The 26293-nt window shown below is 39.6% G+C and overlaps 1 pseudogene; it reads left to right on the top strand.

Annotated features, from left to right (window-relative positions):
• The first annotated feature begins 6113 nt into the window (after positions 1–6113).
• LOC110168495 (NACHT, LRR and PYD domains-containing protein 3-like) lies at positions 6114–21070 on the top strand (annotated as a pseudogene).
• Positions 21071–26293: the final 5223 nt, after the last annotated feature.

Genomic DNA, 26293 nt, shown 5'->3' with positions numbered 1-26293 from the left:
GTGTATTTTATCCATCAGAATACGAATTGAAAAATTACGACGTCAAGAATTACAATCACGAAATGAAAATTTACGATTACGCTTTCATCAGTACGAATACGAATTCACAGATGGAATTTTACTGTCAAAAATACGTCATCACTTCACAGACATTATTCATCGAGCAGAAGAAACATCAATCAAGATCAAGACTGTGCAGCTCAAGTTTGTAGCAGAGGGTAAAAACAGAGTAAAAGCACAAGAAGCTACAACAGCGACCAACAAGTGGGTTCATTAAAATCTATTGTAAAAATGTCTTGAATTCGGGAACCGAACGCTACTACAGCCAAATATGCACGGATTTCCCAAATACGCACGGATTTCTAGTTTATGCGCACAAATATTTTTGACAGCTTTCTTACTCCATACACTCCCCTAGACCCTGTGGCACGTCACTAAAAGATGTTAAAAAACTGGACGTGGAACAAAAACGGGAGCGTGGAGAGGTGTCCAAAAAGAAAAACAATGTTTAATGTTCAAATAACTAAGTAACACAAAAATGAACCAAGATCAACTAAGGTCCCCCCAGCTGACTCTTCATGTCATCTCGATCAAAAAAAGTCAATGACAACTTGACGATGTGCAAAAGCGCCCATGTTATCCTAATACTGTAGTGTGGGCGATCTGTGGAGAACACCATAAAGTCTAGATAATAAACAATGAAGTTCACTGCACCAGCTCAGTGAGATTCAGACCAAAACACACATTTGACCGCCGACGTATGAAGATGAAATTTTATTGTAAACACATTAGGCCCCTGTTTCTTTTGGCCAAATCAATTCCATGTACTGTTGTAGGCGGCTGCTGACCAAGTTTGGCAACACATTGCAATTTGGACACTCCACCGCAGTGCTACAGAACAGATAAGAAATTTCGCCTACATCTCCGTGTCGGAATAGCAATACTAAAAATTTCAGAAAACCGGCACATCTAAATAGAGGCAGGTCGTAATGAAGGGATGTCGGAATAGGCGGTGGACCCCTTACAGAATGTCATATTTAGTTTCCAACTGAACTCAAATATGACTTTTCTGTCCCTCCTCACAGCAGTTGTACAAACCTAAATAATTATAGAGCTTCAGTTCATTATCACAAATTAAATTCATGTTGTGTGGGTGCACCCAGTAGTTTTACCTGTTCACATTCCACAGAGGCTGGTCACGTGATTGAGCTGCGTGCTCACAGTGAAAACAGCGTCTGAGCCATGGTGAGTTTTTGGTTCTCTGCCTTTAAATAATTCTATTTCTTTTTTAAAAATGGTTCACTGGGATTATCCATCTTTATTGTTTGTTTTTTTTTCAGTGGTATAAAGTAGTTTCAGGATCATCGTTTATCGTGCTATTTCTCTATATGAATATATAAATATAATGTGATATCATGTCAGGCCTAAGTACTACTAATCCTCACTTTGATTCAGTAGAACTGGTTCACAGGTTTTCCCTAAAGTTGTGAGCAGTGCTACTGTCAGTTTAGTAGAAGTGGTGTTAAAATGACAAAAGCCTTTTTCACATGGAGCAGAAATGTAAAGAGTGAAATATGTCTCTCTGTGGTTTCTCCTCCAGTTGAAGCGAGCGGGGAAATGGCTTCAGGGAATCAGCAGATAAAAGGACGTCCCATCAGAAAAGAACCTCCAGGGGGGAGCACTGAGCCGGATCTCTCTGGGACAAAGTGAGTGTTAGAGAATTCTATGATATAAATGTATTTCTTTGATTAAAGTCTCATTAAAGTGTTACTCATTTATATATGTCATTTGGTGCACTAAAGTATTAATCATTTAAAGGGTGAATCATTTAAATATTAATCATGGTGTAATCAACATTGCTTTGGGTCTGTTTTGGTTCAGGAAGTACAGGACATGATACCAGCAGCAGATATGAATGACATGTCAACTGACAGATTAAGCTAATCTACTATGGGCGCCAACAATTCTGGGTTTGTCCCATCTTATGTTAAAACTGAAGGCCTTGGGGAACTACTAAATTGTCTATCTTTGGGATATGTAATCAAATGTGAAATGGGAGGGTGGTTCAGTTGACGATTGTTAGTTATAAGATAACATGTGAAATGTATGTCATCAAGTGTTGCTTATCTGTGACATGATTTTCAATAAAAGTGTGACTTGGAGAGTTGTTGAGCAGAGTCGGTCAGGGAGCTGACAGACAGTGTGCACGACTCTCCTTGCGCAAGTATAAATTTTAACCGTCTCTTTCTGGTGTGTCTGGTGTAATCTGATGTCTTAGGGTAGAATTCCCTGACAGTGAGTCCAGTCATTTGTCATTCACTGTTAAACCCCATCAGCTTATGTACTGATTTATTTTGGGGACAGTGCCTAAAAATTAAAATAGGATTCAATATAGCAGTAGACACACACACACATATATATATATATATATATATATATATATATATATATATATATATATATATATATATATATATATATATATATATATATTAAAAACTCACTTACCTTCATTTACTAGTCAAACAGGGTAAAACTAAAATAATCTACTCTGTAAACAGATCAGATCTCAAAGTGAAAAAAACCCTGGATATCTCTACAAATATGGACAAGGCAATGTCAAACAAAAGGATGCCTCTTTTAATGGAAACACATTTTTAGCCTACAGAGGGCTTCATTTTATAGAGACCCAGAAAATCAAAGTGAAATAATGATGTGACAGGCTTGTCCATTTTGACAAAATGCAATTTCTGCATCTCAAAATCTTTCTCAATATCTTCTGTGATCCCCACGTGCTTGTCTGCATGTTTGACAAAGTCGTTTGCTCCTGATGAGACGACAGATGGAGTCTTGTGGAATGTCCTCCCAGATCTGTGTCAGGACATCACTGAGCTCCTGTAGAGTCTGAGGAACATCCTGACAGACCCAAATACCGAAAGGTGTTCAATTATGTTTTAGTCGGGTAGATACCTAATGGCAGTCAGACAGCTGTTTTCTAGCCAGTAGAAGTCTGTGCTTCCCTCCATAGATATGCCTCCCCAGACCATCACTGACCCACCACCAAACCACTCATGCTGAACCATGTTGCAGGCAGCACAGTGTTCTCCAGACTATTTCTCATTGTCTTCTCCAAATTCTTTCACGTCTATCACAGGAGCTCAGGGTGAACCTGCTCTCATCTGTGTCGTCTTGCAAATGTTAATGGAGCTCCACTGTGCTGTGGAGTGAGCACAGAGCCCACTGCAGGACATGGTGCTCTCAAGCTGCCCTCATTCAGCACACAGTCATGACATGCTGCTGTTTTCATCTTATTGATCCAATAAAAACGGCAGTGTAACATGTGTCTTTGTCAGACTGATCTAAGCTGACAGTAACAAAGTCTTCTAAGTAACAACACATGATATTTTCTCTCGACACACAGATCCACAGCCTCAGTGTCCAGTGCTGTGTCCATGAAGAGTGACTGGTCTAAACCTGAACCTCCATTCTTCAGCCCTGAACCTGCTCCTTCAGTCTTACTGTAAGAACAAATGTCACACTAAAATAACATGTCATATAAAGACAAACGAGATTTACAGTTGTGTGTTATGTAATGTTAAAGGCTAAAGTGTTGTAGAAGACACAAGAGTGAGCACTTCAGTGCAGCACCAGTATAAAATAGTGTGACTAGAAGAGAACTATGTGAAGCTCCTCAAAGTCCCAGTGTTGAATTACAGATGTGTGATGAAGACGTCACCAATGTCACAGAACCTCCAGAGAAATGGCACCATTTCTACTTGTGATGATCTGGAGATGTTCCTCACACTTCAGGCAGGACTCTGTGTTTCTCCTAACAATTGTCTATGTACAGATTTGTACATGTACAAATAAAATAAAACAGTCATTATAAACTGTATCTAGACTACACCCAAGGGGGTGGGGTAAGGAAAGGCCATGCAATGATAAAAATGGTAGTTTTGTCTAGTTCAGTCCTTGCTTGGAACTTTAGGTCTTTTATAATTGTACAGCCATGGGTTATTATATGACTGTTGGCTCTAATGCCTTTCTATGACCTATCTGGGCCTGTCTGAAAATATTAGATTGTACAATAATATAATCACTTTATGCCACAGACAACGCCCCGAGAGCAGGACAGTCTCAGAGTAAACCATTTCTAAAAGAACATATTGTGAATAAAACTGTAATAGGTAAATAATTAATGACACAATGACACATTTTAGTATCTATTTTTTATGTAAATGATTTGACCCTCTACAGTGAACACACTACAAAAATAAGAACACTTGCTCAAATATTTGCTCAAATATTACATACAAATATTTAGCCCTAAATACTACAATGAATCTCTCTGAACAGTTCATCAATTCAGTCATTAGTGTGACAGGCCTACACAAATCCATACGATTTCTACAAAATGCATTTATCTTTGTGATACTTTGTGTATGTTCAGAGCTCCCATTAAAGTTCTACAGAAAGTGACATGACATTGGCTGTTATACAGATGTAGGGAGTATTATCTGTTCTTCTATAGTCTGGTGCAGTGAGTGAGTTGTTGTACAGTTGTAGGGAGTATTATCTGTCCTTCTACAGTCTGGTGCAGTGAGTGAGTTGTTGTACAGTTGTAGGGAGTATTATCTGTGAGCAGTGGTGTCCATGATGGAGAGAAGTTTGTCCAATGTCCTCGTGACCCTCACAGTGACAAGTGTCTCCAGCTCTCAGCCAGTCAGAGGACCAACTGTACAGAGTCTGTACAGTCTGTACTACAGACCAATCAGACCAATATATTATAAAAACAATAGTGTCAAAAGAGCAGATTCAAAATAAAGATGCTTACAGTACAATCTTTTAAACAAGTGCTCTTTTTGTATTTGATGGTCCGCTCAATTTTGTCTGATACTTGAACCTGCACCACAACATTTAGTCTATTGTAGCACAGTGCTTCTCATGTAGAAGTGTAGTTCTGGTGATACACAGAGACCTCTTCAGTTCTACTGTTTGCATATTGAAGTGTTTTTGTCCTCGTCTTAGTAAGTAACTGTAGTAAAGGTGTAGTCCTGTTTCAAATCTAGTTCAGTCCTTGTTTAGACCTACAAATGTTCATTATAGATTTTCTTTTAGATCTGGTGGTACTCACAAAGCCATATATTGTCATTGGTGGTACTTGGTGTTATGTTTGAAGACTGCAAAACATATGGTCTAATTCTCATCATCATTTTTGTCAGTATCACCCACCCCTTAGAAATCTGTGGACTTGCTGCAGTTCAGATGTGAAGCATTTCTCCAAAATTCTCTTGTTTACCACAAAATATTTGTAATCACATGAAACCTACATCTGAAATATGTTTACATTTCTACAGCCAATGTTATCATGTGACTGTTGGATCTAATGTCTTTCAGAAAATGTTAGACTGAACAATAATATTGAAGATCAATTTATGCCACAGACACTGACCCTAAAGGAGGAGAATCACAGTGTAAACCTTTTCTAAATGAACCATATTGTGAATAAAACGGTAATAGACAAATAAACAATGAAACATTTTGTTGAGTTAGTGTCTAAAATGTATCATAATTATGTGAAGTATTTGGTCCATTACATCTGATGCATAAAAAGATACATCTGAATAATGAGCCCAAAATAATATTGTTCATCTCTCCATTATTGAACAGTTTGTCAAGTCACTAGTTATTTTAACAAGATATGTACAATACACATTTATCTTTGTGATATTTTAAGTCCTTCTAAAGTTTTTAACAGACAAACAATGGCCAACAAGATTAGATTAGTTTAGTTTATTTGTAATTTTTATGTTACATAAAAACAAGACTGTTTCACTGCGATGGCAATTCAGTGCAACAGTAGATGAAGTAAAAGTCGTATAGAATCCAATCAGAGTGTCTGATTTACCAGCCTAACTGCTGTGGGCAGGAAGCTGTGGAGCATTAGTAGCAGTAGTTCTGTAGACAAACTTTGGCTGTGGACATGGCCAAGAATCAAAGCTGTGCACTAAAAAACCTGTGTCAGTAGAAGTTAAAACTTTAGAATATCAAAGTCTCTTAAATAAAGCTTTTAAGTAACAACAACAATATTTTCTCTCCACACACAGATCCACAGCCTCAGTGTCCAGTGCTGTGTCCATGAAGAGTGACCAGTCTAAATATGAACCTCCAGTCTTCAGCCCTGAACCTGCTCCTTCAGACTCACTGTGAGGACTAACACCTAAATAATAAAACTGATCCAAAACTTCATCAGTTTATATCAAATGAGTTCAATGTTTTTGTCCATAGAGAAAAGTCACTACGAGACTCCAGGCCCAGGGCTCAACACACTGACACGGCAAATGAAAAGCAGGTCCACAGGACTACACAAGGTTGGTCTATATTACACTGTTTATGAGGACACACAAAACACATGTTACATGAAACATCTGCTCACGTGTTCCTCTCACAGCAGGTGAAGAGCTCCAGAAGGTTCTGCAGGACCATAAGCTGAGCCTGAGCAGCAGATGTGGGAGTGTGACAGAGGGAAATGAAAGAGCAGGAAGTAGAACTCCTCTGAACAGCATCTACACTGAGCTGTACATCACAGAGGGCCTCAGTGAAGAGAGCACAGCCCAACATGAGGAGAGGAGGCTGGAGGAACTCTCCAAGAAGGTTCTCTCCAAGAAGACTGTCCAGGAAACCTCCATCAGGTGTCAGGACATCTTTAAAGCACTGCCCACTGAGCAGCAGCAGGGGGCGCTACAGCAGGAGGAGCAGAGGTCCATCAGAGCTGTGCTGACCTGCGGCGTAGCCGGAGTGGGGAAGACCTTCTCAGTCCTGAAGTTCTCTCTGGACTGGGCCCAGGGCTCAGAGAACCAGGATCTGGACCTGGTGCTGCCTCTGTCCTTCAGAGAGCTGAACCTGGTCAGAGGGGGGCGCTACAGTCTGATGGAGCTGATACAAGTGTTCCATCCAGTGCTGGTAAAACAGGTGACTCTCCTTTATCTGCTCTTCTGCTTCTTCTACTTAGATAAATCTGATCACACTGAAATGTCTCCTCTTGTTCATGTTCTTGTTGTGTCCACAGACGCTCACAGCACACACTCTGTCTGCCTCTAAACTCCTGTTCATCTTCGACGGCCTCGACGAGAGCAGACTGTCTCTGGACTTTGACTGTAACGTCATCTCTGAGGTCACACAGAGGTCAGAGGTCAGCGTGCTGTTAGTGAACCTCATCAAAGGCACTTTGCTTCCTACTGCCCTTATATGGATCACCTCCAGACCAGCAGCAGCCAATCAGATCCCAGCGCAGTGTGTGAACAGGGTGACAGGTCAGGGGCTTCATCACTGACCATCAGAAGGAGCAGTACTTCAGGAAGAGGTTCACAGATGAAGAGCAGTGTAAGACAGTCCTGTCCCACATCAGAACCTCCCGCAGCCTCCACAACATGTGCCAGATCCCAGTCTTCTGCTGGATCACAGCCACGGTCCTGGACCACATGTTGAGAACAAATCAAAGCGGAGCGCTGCCCCAGACACTCAGCGACATGTACGCCCACTTCCTGTTGGTGCAGACCAAGAGGAAGAGGAAGTACAGAGCACAGAGCAGTGGTCCAGAGCTGAGCACAGACGAGTGAGAGCTGCTCCTGAAGCTGGGCAGACTGGCCTTTGAACATCTGCAGGAAGGAAACATCATGTTCTACCAGGAAGACCTGGAGCAGGTGGGTCTGGACCTGACCGAGGCCTCGGTTTACTCAGGACTCTGTACAGAGATCTTCAAACGAGAGAGTGTCCTCTTCAACAAATCAGTCTACTGCTTCGTCCACCTGAGCGTCCAGGAGTTTATGGCAGCGGTTTACCTGCTCCACTGCTTTGGAAGTGACACACGTGTCGTTCAGAGGTTTCTTGGTGAAAATACAAATAAAACATTAAGTGCAAGTGAGTTTCTCAAAAGATCTCTTGACAAATCCCTGAAGAGTTCAAATGGCCACCTAAACCTGTTTGTGCGCTTCCTTCATGGCCTCAGTCTGGACTCCAACCAGAGACTTTTAGGACCAAAACATCAACATCTTCCATTGTCTGATGGAAATGAAGGATCAGTCTCTCCTGGAGCAGATCCAGGACCTCCTGAAGTCTAGAGGAGGATCACAGGAGGAACTGTCAGAGTTCCAGTGCTCGGCTCTGGCCTACATGCTGCAGATGTCAGACCAGGTCCTGGAGGAAATGGACCTACAGAAGTACAAGACGTCTAAAGGGGGGCAACAGAGACTGATCCCGGTGGTGAGGAACTGCAGGAAGGCTCGGTCAGTCTTCACTCACAAACAGCAGCTTCACAGACCTGTGTTAGGACTAATTTACATTTAATTACATATAATACATGTTAGGACTAATCACATTTAAATGAAATATCTGTTCACAGGCTTGTTAACTGTGAACTCTCAGAGACTCACTGTGAAGTGGTGGCCTCAGCGCTGAAGTCCAGCTCCTCCCATCTGAAAGAGCTCGATATGAGGCGGAATGATCTAACTGACTCAAAAGTGTCTGTGCTTTGTGATGGACTGCAGAATCCTCACTGTGAACTCTCCACTCTCAGTTCAGTCTCCTCCGTTTAAGCACAATCATTTAAATTGAATCTAAGCATAATTCTAGTGTCATTATTATTCCTCATCAATGTTTGGGAAACTCTGGATATGTGCCTGGAACAGGATCTGAATCTGGTGAAATGGTTTTCACAGAATTAGTGTAGAGTCTAATATTATACTACATTTAAATCAAAAAGCATTTAAATCATCCTCTCAATCCTTGTTTAGTCCTGGTTCAGTTCTGGTGCAGTCCTAGTTCAAACCAGCTCTCTGCTTATTAAACATGTGGGATGTTAATATTTCTGTAGTTTTCAGAGTAAACATGATTGACACAAGCAGAAAACTCCACTCAGTGCCGCTGATAGATCACTAATCCTCCACACGCACATGGAATCATGTATTTAGTGTCACTCTAAGTTTGAAGACTTTAACGGGCCGTTTCTCTGAGATTACGGACTCTCTGTCATGTTCTCTGTACAGCAGGACTCTCCTCCTCATGTCCAGTGCACAGATACAGTGGACCTGCCCCCTCGTCTGTGTGTATGTGCTGAGAGAGAAACTCACACGCTGGAGCAGGGCTCTATGATCCTGGTTGATGCACTGAGACATGTGACCTGTGTTAACGAGCGACAGCATAATTTATCATGATTAATTATTTTTTTAGTAAATGAGAAAAAACGCTCTAATGTGCCCAGCCTTAGTTTTAATTATTATTAATGCTTTATTATCATGTCTTTATTATTCAAAATGTCTTCATAAGCAGAATAATCTGCTTTAATGAACATGAACTACATCATATTTTCTTTATTCAGACGAGTTCAAGGTTTGAACTAAAGTCATGTTTTGGAGAAATGAGTTGAAGCTGTGAGGACTTGGTGCAGTGAATGACAAATAGTGTGTTAACACTGGAGAAAAAGTGTCATATAAGATGTATAACCACATCATGTTTTCTTTATTCAGATTGAAGGACTGTGGTTTGTCAGAGATGAGCTGTTCCTCTCTGGTCTCAGCTCTGAAGTCCAACCCCTCACATCTCACACACCTGGATCTGAGTTTTAACACAGACCTGTCTGATTCAGGAGTGTCTCATCTGTGTGGTTTTCTGCAGAGTCCAGACTGTCGACTGGAGACTCAGGTCAGTTCAGTGTCTCTTACTTGTGTCATGTTTCTTTCACTAAAGAGCTCGGCCATAATAAGCTCTAGTATTTATTCTGCACTTGGACTCAGAGGTGGACAATAATTATATTCAAACAAAGTACACTGTCAATTTTTCTGGTGGGTTTCTGCCTCCTGCTCGTTTCATTGTTAAAAAAAAAAATCTTTAAAAACATCTATTCCTACACTGAGTGGACCCGCCTCTCCATAGACCTGACTTGTTAGTTGTCCTGGTGGTGTTAGCTGTTTGTCTCCATGGCGATAGATAGATTTAATTCTTGGAATGCCCTTGGCAAAGCAATAACATGTCCATGAAGACAGGAAAGGGCTGGAGCCTCTACCAGAGAAATCCTAGTGACCTTAAGGTAAGAAACGTGTTACTTCTAAATGATTTTAGACAAACACAGGTCAAAAAGTTCTGCTCCAACAAATGACTCCTGGCTCTCTGCTGTACAAGTGTTCACTTATGTGTGTAAAATCCCTCAATCGTCCAGGTCGAATTCAATCTATTCAGTTCTGTTCACTTATGGTAATTGGTTTTCACCAAAACCAATGATCAATAAACATTCAGTTGTGTTTCATATATTTTATTATTGCCATGTTATATTTGATTTCTTTAATTATTCAGAATGTCTCTATAAGCACAATTTATATTTATATGGACTTTAACCACATCATGTTTTCTTTATTCAGATTGGAGGGCTGTGGTTTGTCAGAGAGGAGCTGTTCCTCTCTGGCCTCAGCTCTGAAGTCCAACCCCTCACATCTCACACACCTGATTCTGTGGAGGAATAATCTGAAAGAATCACATGTAAAAGAACTCCTGGACCTTGAACAGAGCCCTCACAGTCGACTGGAGACCCCTGAAGTGAGTAGTGACTTTATGGGTCTGTTTTGAGCCTGGAGCAGTCGCACACATTTCCATCTGTTGTCAAACTGACACATGGAGTTTCTCCTTATGCCCCAAACACACTGCAAGAGCATTTAGAAACAGAACAGCGAGCAGAGTCCCCTGCGCCAGGCTCATTTCACTTGTGCTCCCTGTTTATCAGATTTAAATGTGCAGACAGCAGAACAGAGCAGCACAGAGCCACACGCCCTGGATCACAGCCCAGGACTCATCCAAAACACACTCCAAGTGTACATTTTTGTCTAACACACAGACCCTCACTGCCTGTATGTGTTAGACAAAAATTGACTCAAGTAAAAGCATGTTTTTCATATGTTTTTTTTTTTTTTTTTATTGCACTGGAAAAGTCAGAAAAGCATGTGCCCTGACTCTTCTTGTCCTGGACAAGAGCCTCCTACTGTTGGTTTCCAGGGAAATTCCACAGCATACAACTCGTCTATCTCAAAGAAGAATGAAATCACATTCATTGACATTTATGTGGCTGTAGTGAAGTGTGTTTTAAAAATGTAATATTGATCAGAGAAAAGGGGCGGGCTCAGGGCTAGACGTGGGTGTTATGGGGGAAATGGAATGAGTTTGTACAATAGATTAAACCTAAAAGCATGTGCGTTACAGCTATCAACAGAAACATGTGCGATGTCCCTGCACTAAATTAGGACTTAATATTCACTCATAAATGGTGAGAAAATGTTACTTTCATAACTTGGATTGTAATGAAAAGGAGCACAAAAGGAAAGAAAGAGGAGAAAAGATGAGCTGGGACTAGATCAGAGCGAGGGAGGGGAGCAGGGGAGCGGTCAGACCACACCACACACAGACACAGACGGAGAGGCACATTGGACTTTTAGTCAAATTGTGCAGATTTAAGTAAAAATTTGTGAACACGTGAAGTGACATAAATCTGCCACTGCCACATGATTGACTCTAGACCTGTTGATTAAAATACACACGCCTTATCATCGAGGTCGACCAAAGTAGAGATCGTGATCTATCGATCTTTAGATTTGACACAGCTCTATAGGGCAGAGTGGGCGTTATCTGAGCTCTGGAGCTCACTGCACTTGAATCCACTGAAGCCTTTACACTTTGTACACACTTTCTCCTCCATGGGTGCTGTTTCGCTGATGTGTGCGTGTTGTATCCATAGACTGTATAAAAAAGTGGAGTAAGTGTGTGTGACGTCATCCAGAGGTTACACGGTTACAACCGTGAATTTGGAGCCGGACTCAATTATGAAAAGGATTTTTTTGACAAACAACATTGTGAAAATAAAAAGGATCATGTAGAGTGGGTTAATATGAACATTTTAAGACCAAAATGATGAGGCTCACAGCAGCAATTAGAGCGAGAAGTGACACAATATTCCAATGCAAGTCAATTCCCAGTTTAATTTCGATTAAAAATAATTTAATTCTGAATAAAAATGAATTTCGCTTTAAAAAGACAACGTAAACACTTAATTCCTAATGATTATTTGGAATTAAACATATTCAGATTTAAACTTAAATCTGAATTAACTGTGGTTTATTCTAATTTTAAAGCAAATTAATTAATTTTAAATAATTAAATCGGAATTAAAAAACATGATGCAAACGTGGCCAGTGGGAGCCAGGGTCATTTGGAGCCGTAAGAGCCACATGTGAACTTCCTGTTTGGAACATCTATGGTGTGAACACAGATTAACAGTTAAAGTGAATAATTTCTGATCTCTGCTTCTCCACAGGTGGTGACCCTGAAGATGTGTGTCGTGTGCAGAAGTTCAGTCTCAGACGCAGCCCAGGACAAGAAACACAAATTAAAGTACTCCTCCTTCATAATGGATGGTGGCACGGTGGCTGAGTGGCTACTCATGCCTCACAGCAAGAAAGTTCTGTCTTCGATCCCTGGGTCGCCCGGGCGTTTCTGTGTGGAGTTTCTCGCCGTGTCTGGATGGGTTTCCTCCGGGCGCTCTGGTTTCCTCCATCAACAAAAAACATACTACATAGGTCTCCAAGAACAGTTGATAGTCAAGGTCAGTTAAATATAATCAATCTATGAACCTGCCCAGGGACGACAGGTGGAAACAGGTGGTTTCTACTCAGTACATTTACAGTGGTCATGGTGTGTGTAAATATGAGCTCAATCCAAATACACTGTGTGCACAGTTGTGAGGCGTTATCGTCGAGTATTTTGACCATATCATGATTTTTATGAATATTCTCCAACTCCAAGCTGTATAAACTTGAATTCTTATTGGATTTAAGCATATCTGGTGATGTGTATTTGTCAACACCAACACCCTGTATCAAGGTGTTCAGAATTATTATTAGGCAGCTTCTTTTCCTCAGGTATAATGGGTAAAAAAGTGATTTAACTCACTCTAAAAGGTAAAAAAAAATTGTTAAAATGTTTCAGCACTCTTGAAATTGCAAAGATATTGGGGCGTGATTAAAGAACCATCAACATTTTGTTGTAAATGGTCAACAGTGTCGCAAGAAACGTGTTGAGAAAGACAAAATGAACTTACTTAGATTTAAGGAGAATCAAACATGAAGCTACCAGGAACCCACTATTCTCCAGCGCTGCCATATTCCAGAACTGCAACCAACCTGGAGTGTCCAGAAGTCCAAGGTGTTCAATGCTCAGAGACATGACCAAGGCGAGGAAGGCTGAAACCCGACCACCACTGAACAAGAAACATGAGCTGAAATGTCAAGACTGGGCCAAGAAATATCTTGTTTTGGTATTAACACTTATTACTAAATTAAACACTGAAATCAAACTTTTACATACAGTTCCTTTAATCCTTGTGCACCTAGCACATGAGCTCTCACAATGGAGACAGGCTCTACATACAGGCCCCATCCACACTAGTACGTATTCAAGTCGTTTTCTTTGTGGATACAGTGTTCGTCCACACTAATCTGATGGAAAACGGCTCCAGAGACAGAACGATCTGGTGCCACCAACCAAGTAGGAGCTCAAGTTGCGTCCTTATTGGACCACGTCACTATGACTCAGGCCTTCCTGATTCACTGGGTCCGTGACATTGATCATGTGACACTATTGCGGAAAACAGTTTAAACAAACCAGAGACAAATGGGAAAGAGTGGCGCTAGAACTACTTGCTAGCAGAAAAGACTGTTTTCACACTTGCCATCTTCCCTGGCTTGAAATCGGCTGCTGCAACTTGAGACACAGTGCTCCATTTCTTTGTTTTTACCGCCGGCACGGTGGCTGAGTGGCTAGCACTCATGCCTCACAGCAAGAAGGTTCTGGGTTCGATCCCCGGGTCACCCGGGCCTTTCTGTGTGGAGTTTGCATGTTTTTCCCCGTGTTCTCCGGTTTCCCCCATCAACCCAAAACATGCTCCACAGGTCTCCATGAACAGTTGATAGTCAAGGTCAGTTAAATGCAATCAATTCAATCATTTTGTGTCCTAAGGCAAGACACTTCACCCACATTCTCTTACTTACTTACTTACTTACACGTGACAACATGAAGCCAGTCTAGTTATATGACTAGCGTTTCAGGCGGTTTCGTGTTGCTGTGTGGATCATGTCTGGACACAAATCGTTTCTGATACGGTGATACAGTAATTTGTTTCAGTGTAAACATAACTATAGTGGCAGGTTTACTCAGAAACATGCAAACCAGGAGTGTAGTGGGCATGGTGCACGGGGGTACATCGTCCACCCACTTCTCCCGATGTGAGATATAAAAAAATAACAAATAGCTACAACTTAAATGTCAAACCAGAGCTACTGACAGCGGTGAAAACAAACTGCATAGATTCATGAAATCTGCACTACTGTCCTATAGTGACCTGAGACATGAAGGACCAGGACTGAACCAGGACTGAGTGTTGGGTGACCGCAGGAGAAAAGATCCCGCAAAATCCCGATCTCTCACTCAACCTGGGTTACGAATTTAAAAAGTCAACGCCAAAGCAAAAGGCACCAGCTGTTCGCCAAGAAACACCTTCCACTGCAGAGAGACCAAGACGTGATGTTGCTGTAAAACCACAAGAACAAGAAATTGCAGCTCAGTCTGTTTGTCTTCTGTACGTCTCGATTAACAAATGGGATCCCACTTTGATGGCTCCACATACAAAATGTTCACTGCAAACTAAGGATGATTTAGGCAGTCAAATGTTTCCTTTTTCATCCTTCCTGTTTTGGTATGGTATGTGCATCAGTCCTGCCCATCACCTTCACCTTTCACTATTTTTCAATTCCATTGGGAAGAGAAACAGTTTGAACAGAGGTCTGAGTCACACACATCTGATTCTCTTTTGCAGTTATGAAGTTCGCAAACAAATTTCTCGAGCCGTTTTCCGCTGTTAGGATCCAACAACCACACAATTACGATGTCCGAATTCCAAAAACTAAAATATGACAATATCAGAACCAGAAACAAAAGTGATATGGTTCAAAAGACTTGAAAAGATCAACTTTGACAATAGACACATCCCACTGGGAAAACAAACATGGAGGTTTGACACTCACTTTTTCAGAAAATCCTTCCCAGTATGGATTACGCGATGACCGGAAGTCCAAAATTCTTGACGCATCTATTCCGAGGCGGTCACCCATCCAAGTATAACCAGGCCCAACCCTGCTCAGCTTCCGAGATCAGACGAGATCGGGCGTGTTCAGGGTGGTTATTGTATTTATATGTACTTTATATCAGTAGTTTACAATGTTTCTAGAGATCATGAAATGTATATTCTAAAGTAGAGTGACCAGATTGACCAGATGAGTTGGTTGGTAATAATAATGTTGAGTTACTTTTGCTGCAGTTAACGTTGCATTGGGATGAGAAGAGTAAATGATAGATGAAACTTCTTTAGTCGTTCTTGGCATATTTATTGGAGAACTCCAGACACATCATGCAGCTTTACTGAACTGACTTAAAACTACGGCAAGTCTAATTGAACAAAAACATACTGACATACACCTGCCTTCTATAACCTGTGCTGTAGCGCCTCCTTGTGACATAAAACACAACATACTGTACACAAATAATGTCCAACTGATATAAGTGATGTACAACTGAGGGCATAATTAACGTATTTTAACAAATAAAATTGTGAAACAAGTGCGTAATTAAGGAAAAATTTTTCGCTCTCGGCATTAACACCAGAGTCAGTATCGTCACATTGTCAGTGTTTTGGAGTAACAGATTACACGTACTGGTGTTACATAATCAGAGTACAAATTATGAGTAACTGTATTCAGTTACAGTTACTGCTTCAGTGAGTGGTAATTGGATTACAGTTACTTTGTTGAAATAAATGGATTACACAGAGGTATTTTCCTGTTTTCACATTTTAGGCTAAACCAGGACTAAAACCAGTAATCAACCAGGACTAAACTAGAACTAAAACCAGGATTAAATCATGACTAAACCAGATCTAAACCAGGACTAAACCAGGACTAAACCAGATCTAAACCAGGTCTAAACCAGGTCTAAATCCAAGACTAAAATCAGGACTAAATCAGTACTAAACGAGAACTAAAACCAGGACTAAAACCAAAACTAAACCAGGACTAAATCAGGACTAAACCAGATCTAAACCAGGTCTAAACCAGGTTTAAAAGCAGGACTAAACGAGAACTAAAACCAGGACTAAAACCAGGATTAAATCAGGACTAAACCAGATCTTAACCAGGTCTAAAACCAGAACTAGACCAGGACTAAATCAGGACTAAACCAGGACTAACACCAGGACTAAAACCAAGACTAAAATCAGATCTAAATCAGGACCAAACTAGGACTAAACCAGGTCTAAACCAGGTCTAAACAATATGACACTAACAGTAGGTGGACATAATTTAAAGCAGCAGTGATCTCATATAAAAATCATTTCTCTATCAATAATATTTTTAATGGTTAAGGAAAGACTGTTTTTTTTTTCTTTAAACAGACAAAACAAAACTTCTCATGTTAAAATTTCCTTGTCTTTCTTGTCTTCTCTACAGTAAACAGTTGCTTATTCATGGAGACTTGGGCTCAACAGACAATTTGAAGACAACAAACTAGAATTTTCAGGATGTGGTTTCTGCATTCATGTAGTTTTAAAAAGCATGACAATATCAAGTAATCCAAAGTATTCAGATTACATTACTCACTTTAAGTAATTACATTTATGATGTTACAAACTACATTTTGGGGTATGTAGTCTGTAATCTGTAGGGGAATACGTTTTAAAAGTCACCTTCCCAACACTGCCACTGTGAGGCCCAAACATTTTTGAAGCCATAGTTGACGCTTTGCTCACCTTGTTCCACCTTTAAAATGCCTCAAAAGTGAAAGAATCCACGGAGAGCGATCCAAGTGCAGTTAAAAACTCTTTACTGAGGATTCACATAATTGGGACATACAAAACATACAAAAAGAGGAACTTTTAACGTACAGGTGACAGGAGGACAAAAAACTGTTTGGCTCTACTCCACTCCCATGGTGCACCTGCCACAGACCACTAAATAATACAAAAAATAAACATTACTTAAATAAACTTATGATTAACATTAGCAATAATTAATTGAAAGAAACATTTAAATAGATCACATTATTATTATTATTATTATTGCAAATAATCAACAAATAATCATGTTAACCATAAAGAATTACCAAAATTACCAAAAATCATGCATTTTAAGTAAATATTAAATCAAACAAAATAAGAATAATTATCTCTTTTCTCTATCTCCCTGTCTCTTTTCTTTGTGTTTTGGTTATTTTTAAGCAACTTTTCTGTATTTTACCTAAACAAATGACAATTTATACCTCAGCAGGTATTAGATTGGTTAAAAATAGGGACACCTGGGACATTTCTTGTATAAAACTTGGACAAAAACTGGTTTTGGATAAATCTGCTGGGACAGAGGACACAGGGCTCAAAACTGGGACTGGTAAGAGACGTCTGGTCACTCTATATGGTATATGATATATTGTAAAATAAAAATAAAAAAGCTGCTCAATGTATAAGTGAATGTTTGAAGAGAGATTTTCTGGCTTTGTAGTTTCTCACTGTTATTCAGCCCTTTTATTTGGATTATGTTGTTTTTTATTCTGTGTGTTATTAAGGCAAAAGTATAATTTAATTTACGCTGTGGGGAAATGCATCCTCTGTATTTGATCCAAGGATCCTGGTGATTGAACATGTTTAAAGCTAAACAGAGCTAAATCTAGATATAAAAACAGTGTCCATGTCACAGTCTGTCGTTTACGGGTCGGGCCTAGTTAGTACTTGGATGGGAGACCGCCTAGGAATACCAGGTGCTGTAAGCTTTTTGAAACTCTCATTGAAAAATATTGCATTTTTAAACAGGAGTGAAAAGAAACACTTTCGTCTTTCCATGATTCACTCTGATGTTTTTAGTACAAATGACGGTTACTGTGACTGACGGCTGCACTACTACAATGTGACCAGAAGAGGGAGCTGTCTTTCTGTTTACTACATTTCAAAGTCCCTCAGGCGCAGCACAGTACTGGCTTCATGAGTTCTGTTTGTTGGATTTTTCTTCATCATTTAACTCCATCAGATGCAATAGAGCAAACTGTGACGATAAGGTTATAAAAGTAAATAAATAAAAGAAAGTAAAATTAAAGAATTGACTTGTTTGTTGCCACTGCCGCAGTTACTACTGAGCCACTACAACTCATTTTAAGCTCGGGCCCAAACTGCATAAATGGGAAAAGATATGGACTCCCCTTTTAGACTTTATAAACATACAGACATGAACAGTAGCTTCTTTTATTTTCTTATTTTTTACCTATTACTACAATGATAATGGTGATTGGGGTGGTAATAATAATAATAATAATTATTATTATTATGTTTATTTATTTCGGACAGTAATACATAGAACATAAATTAAAAAACAAAAACAAAAAACAAAATAATAAAAAAAGACAAAAACGTAAATACATAGATATAAACACAAAAAGTAACTATTTCTATTCTATAATAACAGGCAAAATAAATGTTACGCAGAATTTTCCTTGTGTCCGAAAAAGGAGTGGGAGGAAGTAAATACTTATTTAACCCCACCCCTTTTTTCTACAGTCCCAAATTAACGAAGAACAAATACAGACTTCTCATTTCCTGTACATTATAAGCAATAATTGCACAGTACCTCCATTGCATTACAATCTAACAGACAACAACAAATATATGTATATTATGTACACAGATATAGTACACATCATATACACAGATATAATATATATACATACATATCACATACCCATGCATACCTATATATATATATATATATACATATATACACCCATATACATACACATACATATACATGCACACATATACCCTAAGCACTCATTTCTTCCGCACAGTATTTTGAAATAATTAATTTTTTAATTGCCCTTTTGAATACATGTATATTCGAACAAAGTTTTAATTCTATTTTCAAGTTGTTCCATAATTTCACACCACAAACAGAGACACAAAAAAATAATAGTAATAGTTACTGCTGTTGTGGTTAATATTGACATTCTTTTGATCTATCCAACTATCCAAATTTTAATGATCAAAAACCAGGATCCCTGAGTGTTTGAAACAGTCAAATAAAACGATCTTTGTCAAGACATTTAAAAAGGAAAAAAATTACTAAATTAATTTTTACAACTCTTATACACTCTATAAATACTCATATATAAATATACTATGTTTTTTTTTTTTTTTTTTTTTAAGTGCAATTTAGTTTAAAAGCCAAATAAATTGCATAAATCTAAGCTATATTTGGTACTTTGGTTTAAAGGCTTGAAATGACTTGAAGCTCAAAGCAGACGACTTGGACTTGACTTGGACTTATGGGCCAGTGACTCGAGACTCGACATGGACTTGCCTATGTTTGACTTGGGACTTGACTTGGACTTGAGGTAAAAGACTTCAAGTGGGGACTGTACCAACCTGAAATAAACAAAATAAACGGAAACGTTAGTTTCTTTTCTTCTTTTTTAAAATTGCAGACATATAACAAGACAAAACAACCAATGTATATACAGTATAAGGTGCAGATTGGATTGTTGTTGCATCAATGCAAAGTCCAGATCACAGTGGAAAGTAGTTTGTGCTACTGTCGATTAACACGAAGCAGAAGCCAAAGCGCCTCCAAACCGTCTCACTGTGTGTGCTGTCATCTAGCGGACAAAATTGGAATTGCAACTGTTCATCTCAAAATAAAACCCCACCATTATTCCTCATTTACAAAATCTCATTACATTAAATAAAAACTATGTGACCACACATTGTGGGCGTCACACATTTTTACAATAAATTTGAATGAACCCACTTGTTGGTCGCTGTTGTAGCTCCTTGTTGTGCCATTACTCTGTTTTACCTCTGCTACAACTTTAGCGCATGCGCAGTCTTGATCTCGATCGATGTTTCTTCTGCTTGATAAATAATGTGTGTGAAGTGATGACGTATTTTTAACAGTAAAGTCCTGCCTGTGAATTCGTGTTTGTACTGATGAAAGCGTAATTGTAAATTTTCATTTCGTGATTGTAATTCATGACGTAATTTTTCAATTCGTATTCTGATGGATAAAATACACACAATATATTTTATGTACGACTGGACTCATTTGAGAGTTTACAAATATTTATTTTATGCACAACTACAGCCAAATATGCACTGATTTCTATTCTATGCACACGAATATTTCTGAAAGCTTTCTTACTCAATAGAAATGGAGCTTGTTTGGATAAATCCGGGTGTTTTGGTGTCAGGGTGTGGCACCTTTCAGGTGAGTTTGATGTGCTGCTTTAGTCACTGGGGACATTCTTACTGGATCTCAGAGCCACAACAAGGCAAACTCCGTGATCAACTCTTTTATTTCAGCATGTTTCCTGTGTTTTACACATTTACTGGTGTTTAAAACGGACCTTTGAGAAGTTTGAACGGGAACTTTAATGTTGCGACACGATGTAAAAGTGGATTTGTTCGCTACAGAAAACACACCATGCTCCATGTGTGTGTGTGTATGTGTATATATGTGTATGTATATATATATATATATATATATACAGTGACTCAGCCTCAACTAAAGTCAGGTAAGAAATCAGTACCTTTCTCAATATAGATTTAGTTTGATTGTTTTCAAATACCGATGTATTCTATTTTACTTGTTTATGCCCAGTATGGGAGTCAGAGGAGGAAGAAGAGTGGGAGGACAAACCAGAGCCATCGTCGGAACCTGGACAAGAAATGGTGGCTTTGATGAGGGAGTTTCTGGCAGGTCAGCAACGCCGGGAGGAAGGTTTGCTGGCAGAACTCCGGGGTCTGAGGGCCTCCCTCCCTGCAGCAGAGAATGTGGCTCAGCGTGCACCTCCTCCTCAGCCAGCTCCCAGACTTCATCCGGTGCCACACCTCCCTGCTCCACTCCTGCCTGCGCACCTCGAGGCAGGTACCCCAACGTCCACGGCCAAGTAGCCCAAAGATGGGACTACAAACCCCTGGAGGCCAGAGGTCCTTCTATGGAAGTCGCATGGAGGTCGGGGGCAGTGCTGAGCTGCAGCGTCAAGCCCGGGAACTGGATGACCGACCCAGACCTGAATGGAGACATTTCAGTGAGCCCAAAATACCCCAGTACCTAAGTGGGGAGGACATGGAGAACTATCTGCTACGTTTTGAGCGGATAGCTAAAACCTGGAGGTGGCCAGAGGAGGAGTGGGCGTGTCAACTTGTACCCCTGCTGAGTGGGAAGGCGCTGGAGGCCTACTCTGCCATGGATGAGGAGAGGGCCCACTGTTACGGGGACCTGAAGGAGGCCCTGCTGGCCAAATTTGACATTTCGCCAGAAACCTACCGCCAGCAGTTTCGCTCTTCCACCCCGCCACCTGGAGAGAGCCCACAGAGACCTATCACCGTCTCAGAGGACTCTATCGTCGCTGAACTCAACCCTGTTTCTTTGCTGTAAATACTTTTTGGACTGTTTTGCTCACTGTAAATATTTTTGCACTGTTTTGGGGATTTTTGCCCTTTGTACACTGGCACAATAAATCACCTGCACTTGGAATTTCGATCTTGCCTGAGTTTTTAATAGAGCCCCGCCACTATGTATGTATGTATGTATGTGTGCATGTATGTATGTATGCAGACACGAGCAGACAGAAGCAGACAGGGGCACGCAATTGTGATTTGAATTTGAGCTCTCTAGGCCAATGCCTGTGGCCGTGACAGGTCACCAAACAAACAGGAAATGAAGGTGTTTTTGCCGGCGTGATAAGGAGTATCCTAAAAAAAATGTTGAATTTTTGGTGAGTTTATGTCTCTAGATGTGACATGGACTAAACTCAGGGGACTTGAAGCTTTTTGGAGACACCCAAGTCAAAATGGTGGCGAATAATTGATCCAATATGGCCAACTTCCTGTTCGTCATAGAGCCACACAATGATTGGCTTTTTTGCTTGTCTCCTTGAGTTCTAACACTGTTCCGAATTTTGTGACCCTACGCCAAAATATGCGTCTGAGCCTCCAATTCATTTAAAAATGTTGAAATTTCAAGGGGGCCCTGTTGAGTGGGGGTGCTTTGGGCATTGTCGCGATGCCCATTTTATCAAATTTTTTGCCAGACCGATCGATCTGATACCGGGTTTGGGGACTTTTTGTCGACGTTTAGGCCCTCAAAATTGAGATTGTTTGCTAGGAAAAAAAATTTAAATAATAAGAAGAAACCGACGAAGAACAATAGCCGTAACTGGCTCGGGCCAATAAAAAAAATAAAATAAAAATGATTAAATAAAATGTCCATTTGCATATTAGAAAACTTGATGTCATCAACTCCAAAATGATGAAATAATAAAATAATATGGCTGAGGAACAATTTTGACACTACCCAGCTCTGGTTCTAACTTCACATTTAGTGGCCAGTGCGTTATTTTTCAACTTTTCCTCACAAATTGCTTGTAAAACTATAATTTATATTTAACAGGTATTATCTCACCAAACTGAATCAAACAAAATTTAGAGAATCATCAAAATCTGTCACTTTAAAAGAAACTATAATTATAAATAAAACTTTTGTTGATTGTGTTTTATTGGTTCTGTGTTGTGCACTGTAAGAGTTTTAGCTTGATGCACTTTTATTCACTGTAGCACTTTGAGTTTCATTTATGTAAAGTGCAATATAAATACAATTTATTATTATTCAAAAATATAGTCGCAAGCGGCAATGATCTGCCCTATGCCGCGTCCTGAAAACACCATGCTCCGCATTTGAGGTTTTTTTTTTTTTTTATTAAAGCATGAATTAAAAATCTGTGGTTTATTAAGAATGATTCAGGCAATAACAACTTAATGAATACCTTTGATATCAATAAAGAAGTGATTCACTCTGAATCATCATTTAAAGCACTACGTCCCCTGTCCTTCGACCCTCCTTCACTGTGAGGAAAAGGTGACATCTTCAAATAAACATGTGGCAGACAAACTTTAGACACATGTTCCCACAAGTCCACATGAGCTTTTGGATGTGGACTTTTACAGACGGGACGTGTCCGTGTCTCTTGTGGGGGGTGCTCCACCTGTACGGGGTTCGGGGCTTTTTGCTCGGGGCTGTGTGGTTCTTGTGTGACATGAGCGGGGGCTGTGTTTGCTTGGGCTCCTCTCTTTTTGTCTCTGTTTTTTCCATCAATCCCTCGATTTCTTTCACCCATCAGGGGGTTAACACATTATTTATGCCCATGTCTCCAAACACAAGCCTAAATAAAGTGCACCCTCACTATTTTTTTCTAGTTTTAACCCCAAAGGAGATTCAACAAAGTGAGCACCTACAGACCGGATCGTGTTATCAGAGCAAATCCCCCCTCCCCTGAATTCTGCCTTTATTTACTCCCATGTCTCTTAACACAAGCCTAAATAAACAGCACTCCCACTATTTGATTTTTCTATGAGCCCCCAGTCGGATTCAATAAAGTGACCAAGTGATCACGCCCTAACCCTGACCCTACCCTGCCCACTACCCAGCGCCCCCTCACGCCCCCTCACTCATCTTAGTCCACCGTGTCACCGCTGAAACAGTTGGCACGTGAACCAGGACAGGATCTTTTGGAAGCAGTTCTTTTGCTTCTGTGAGCAGAAGAACCTAAAAAAAAAAAAAAAACAGATTAAGTTACAGATTAAGTAAAGGTCATGTATTATGAGCAGGGGAGTAGTGGGCGTGTAGTATAGTAACGAATCATTATCCGTTTTTTCATTTTGGTTTTGGAGATAAATAAGAAAGAAAATAGTTGTCATGTTGCTCTTACTTAAGTACCATTTAATGCTCCTCTACCCACCTCTGCTGTACACATGTAACAGTACACCTTACCTGTAGTGGACACGTTGCACTGTCATGCCCGGTATCGCCTTTTTCCGCTCAGTAAAAGCTCCAAAATTGGCCTTTTCGATCTTAATTATCTTGATTGGCCATTATCAAACCTTCAGACTTTAATTTTTTATTAGAGCAAACAGAAATGTTCAAATCCTCAGAGTACAGTTGGATCATTATTCAAATGAACTCAAATCTAACCACACGTCCTGATCATTTTATTATTGGAGTTTATTATTATATGTAGTGTCCCTATTTTGACCTATGAAATAGTAATAGCACTTTAAGAAGGACATTTTCACTAAAGCAAATAGTTTGGGTTAGATGCCGTCTATGACTCTCGAGGATGCACGACCATCCCCTGCAGCTCTTCAGCTCTCTGGACCCTGGACGTGTCACTAAATGAAGACTGATAGAGACTTGTATTCTGCAAACAGAGACAATCTCTTACTTCTCCTCAAAGACTCTCCAAAAGAGCTACAAGATCTACCAAGTTTCTCCCACAAAGAAACAAACTGACTGAAGTACATTCAGATAAACAGGCCATAACCAAGACACAAATAAAACACACTGCTGTTTGATCAAACAATCTCAGCTAAAGGACTTCCTCCACAGAAACAAGAGGACCGGTTTATGCTGTGAATATTTTCAGTGTTGTTTGAATATTGATGAACAAATGTTATGTGAATATCTTTTGTGGTTCATAATGCAAATGTGAGAGGAAACCCACATCCTCCTCGTCACCCACTCATCTTTAGCCAAGTCACACTCATGACTTCATCTGGTTCACTGGTTTAACCTTCTGATTAAAGTGGAACTAAACTCTAAATCACCTTTTGTTGCTACTAAAGTGCAATGGTAATTTTAGTGCAAACTTTACAAACATGCAGTTTTCTGGTCAAAAATGTATAAAAGTTGTGCCAGCCCCACATTCATACTTGTGAATATAGGTGAAGTGTCTTGTTTAAGGACACACCAACCACTAGCACCTCACTATGGCACCTGCTATTCCCCACAGTCTCCCATCCAATCAGCCCATTAACCAACTAACCAACTAACCAACCAACTAACTAACCAACTAACTAACAAACTAACCAACTAACTAACTAACCAACTAACTAACCAACCAACTAACCAACTAACTAACCAACTAACTAACCAACTAACCAACTAACTAACCAACTAACTAACCAACCAACTAACTAACTAACTAACAAACTAACCAACTAACTAACTAACAACTAACTAACCAACTAACTAACTAACTAACAACTAACAACTAACTAACCAACTAACTAACTAACTAACTAACTAACTAACTAACTAACTAACTAACTAACTAACAACTAACTAACCAACTAACTAACCAACTAACCAACTAACTAACCAACTAACTAACCAACCAACTAACCAACCAACTAACTAACTAACTAACTAACCAACTAACCAACTAACCAACTAACTAACTAACCAACTAACCAGACCTGCAGCTCTGACATCAGACTGTGACAAAGAGGTCTGACCACACAACAACAGGCAGTCAGTATTCTGTCACTAAATATATCTTCAAATTATTCATCACCATCACTGCAAACAACATTTAAAAAAAAAAAAAAAGAAAGTGAAACCCTCATATGCATTTTACATTTTAAATGAAAGTTTACACACTATGTATAAATGTCAACACATTTCTTTGAATCTTCAAATAACAAGGAACAGAAAACATGTATGTTCAGCCTGTCAGTCTGTAACAGAACTATCATAAACTCGTATTATATTTAGTGCTGTCATGCGATTAAAAAAATTGAGAGATTAATTAATTATGATCTGTAATTAATTAATCTAATTAATCTCATTTTAATCTCACCTAAAAATTGCTGAGAAAAGCCTTCAATTTGAGGTATTTTCATTTAAATTCATTATTACATTATTGTGGCAGATCAAAAGACTGATATAGAACAAAAAAAAAGTGACTTTATAAAGTCATTTATTGTTCAACAAATCTCTTCAAATTGTCTGTTGAGCCCAAGTCTCCATGAATAAGAAACTGTTTGTTGTAAAGTAGCAAAGACGAGGAAATCTGAACATAATAACTTTTGTCTACTTAAAGACAATAAAAAGTCCAGTCTTTCCTTAACCATATTAAAAATATTATTGATAGAGAAATGCTTTATATATGAGATCACTGGTTTTAGTCCTGGTTTAGACCTGCTTTAGTCCTAGTTTAGTCCTGGAATGGATTAATCCTGGTTTTAGTCCTGGTGTTAGTTCTGGTTTAGTCCTGGTTTAGACCTGGTTTAGTCCTGGTGTTAGTCCTGGTTTAGTCCTGGTTTAGTCCTGGTTTA

Source organism: Boleophthalmus pectinirostris, unplaced genomic scaffold (genome assembly GCF_026225935.1).
Source record: "Boleophthalmus pectinirostris isolate CB_2022bp ecotype Guang Dong unplaced genomic scaffold, ASM2622593v1 HiC_scaffold_6, whole genome shotgun sequence".
In the NCBI taxonomy this organism is placed as follows: domain Eukaryota; kingdom Metazoa; phylum Chordata; class Actinopteri; order Gobiiformes; family Gobiidae; genus Boleophthalmus; species Boleophthalmus pectinirostris.
This window is presented reverse-complemented; position numbering and strand designations above follow the sequence as displayed.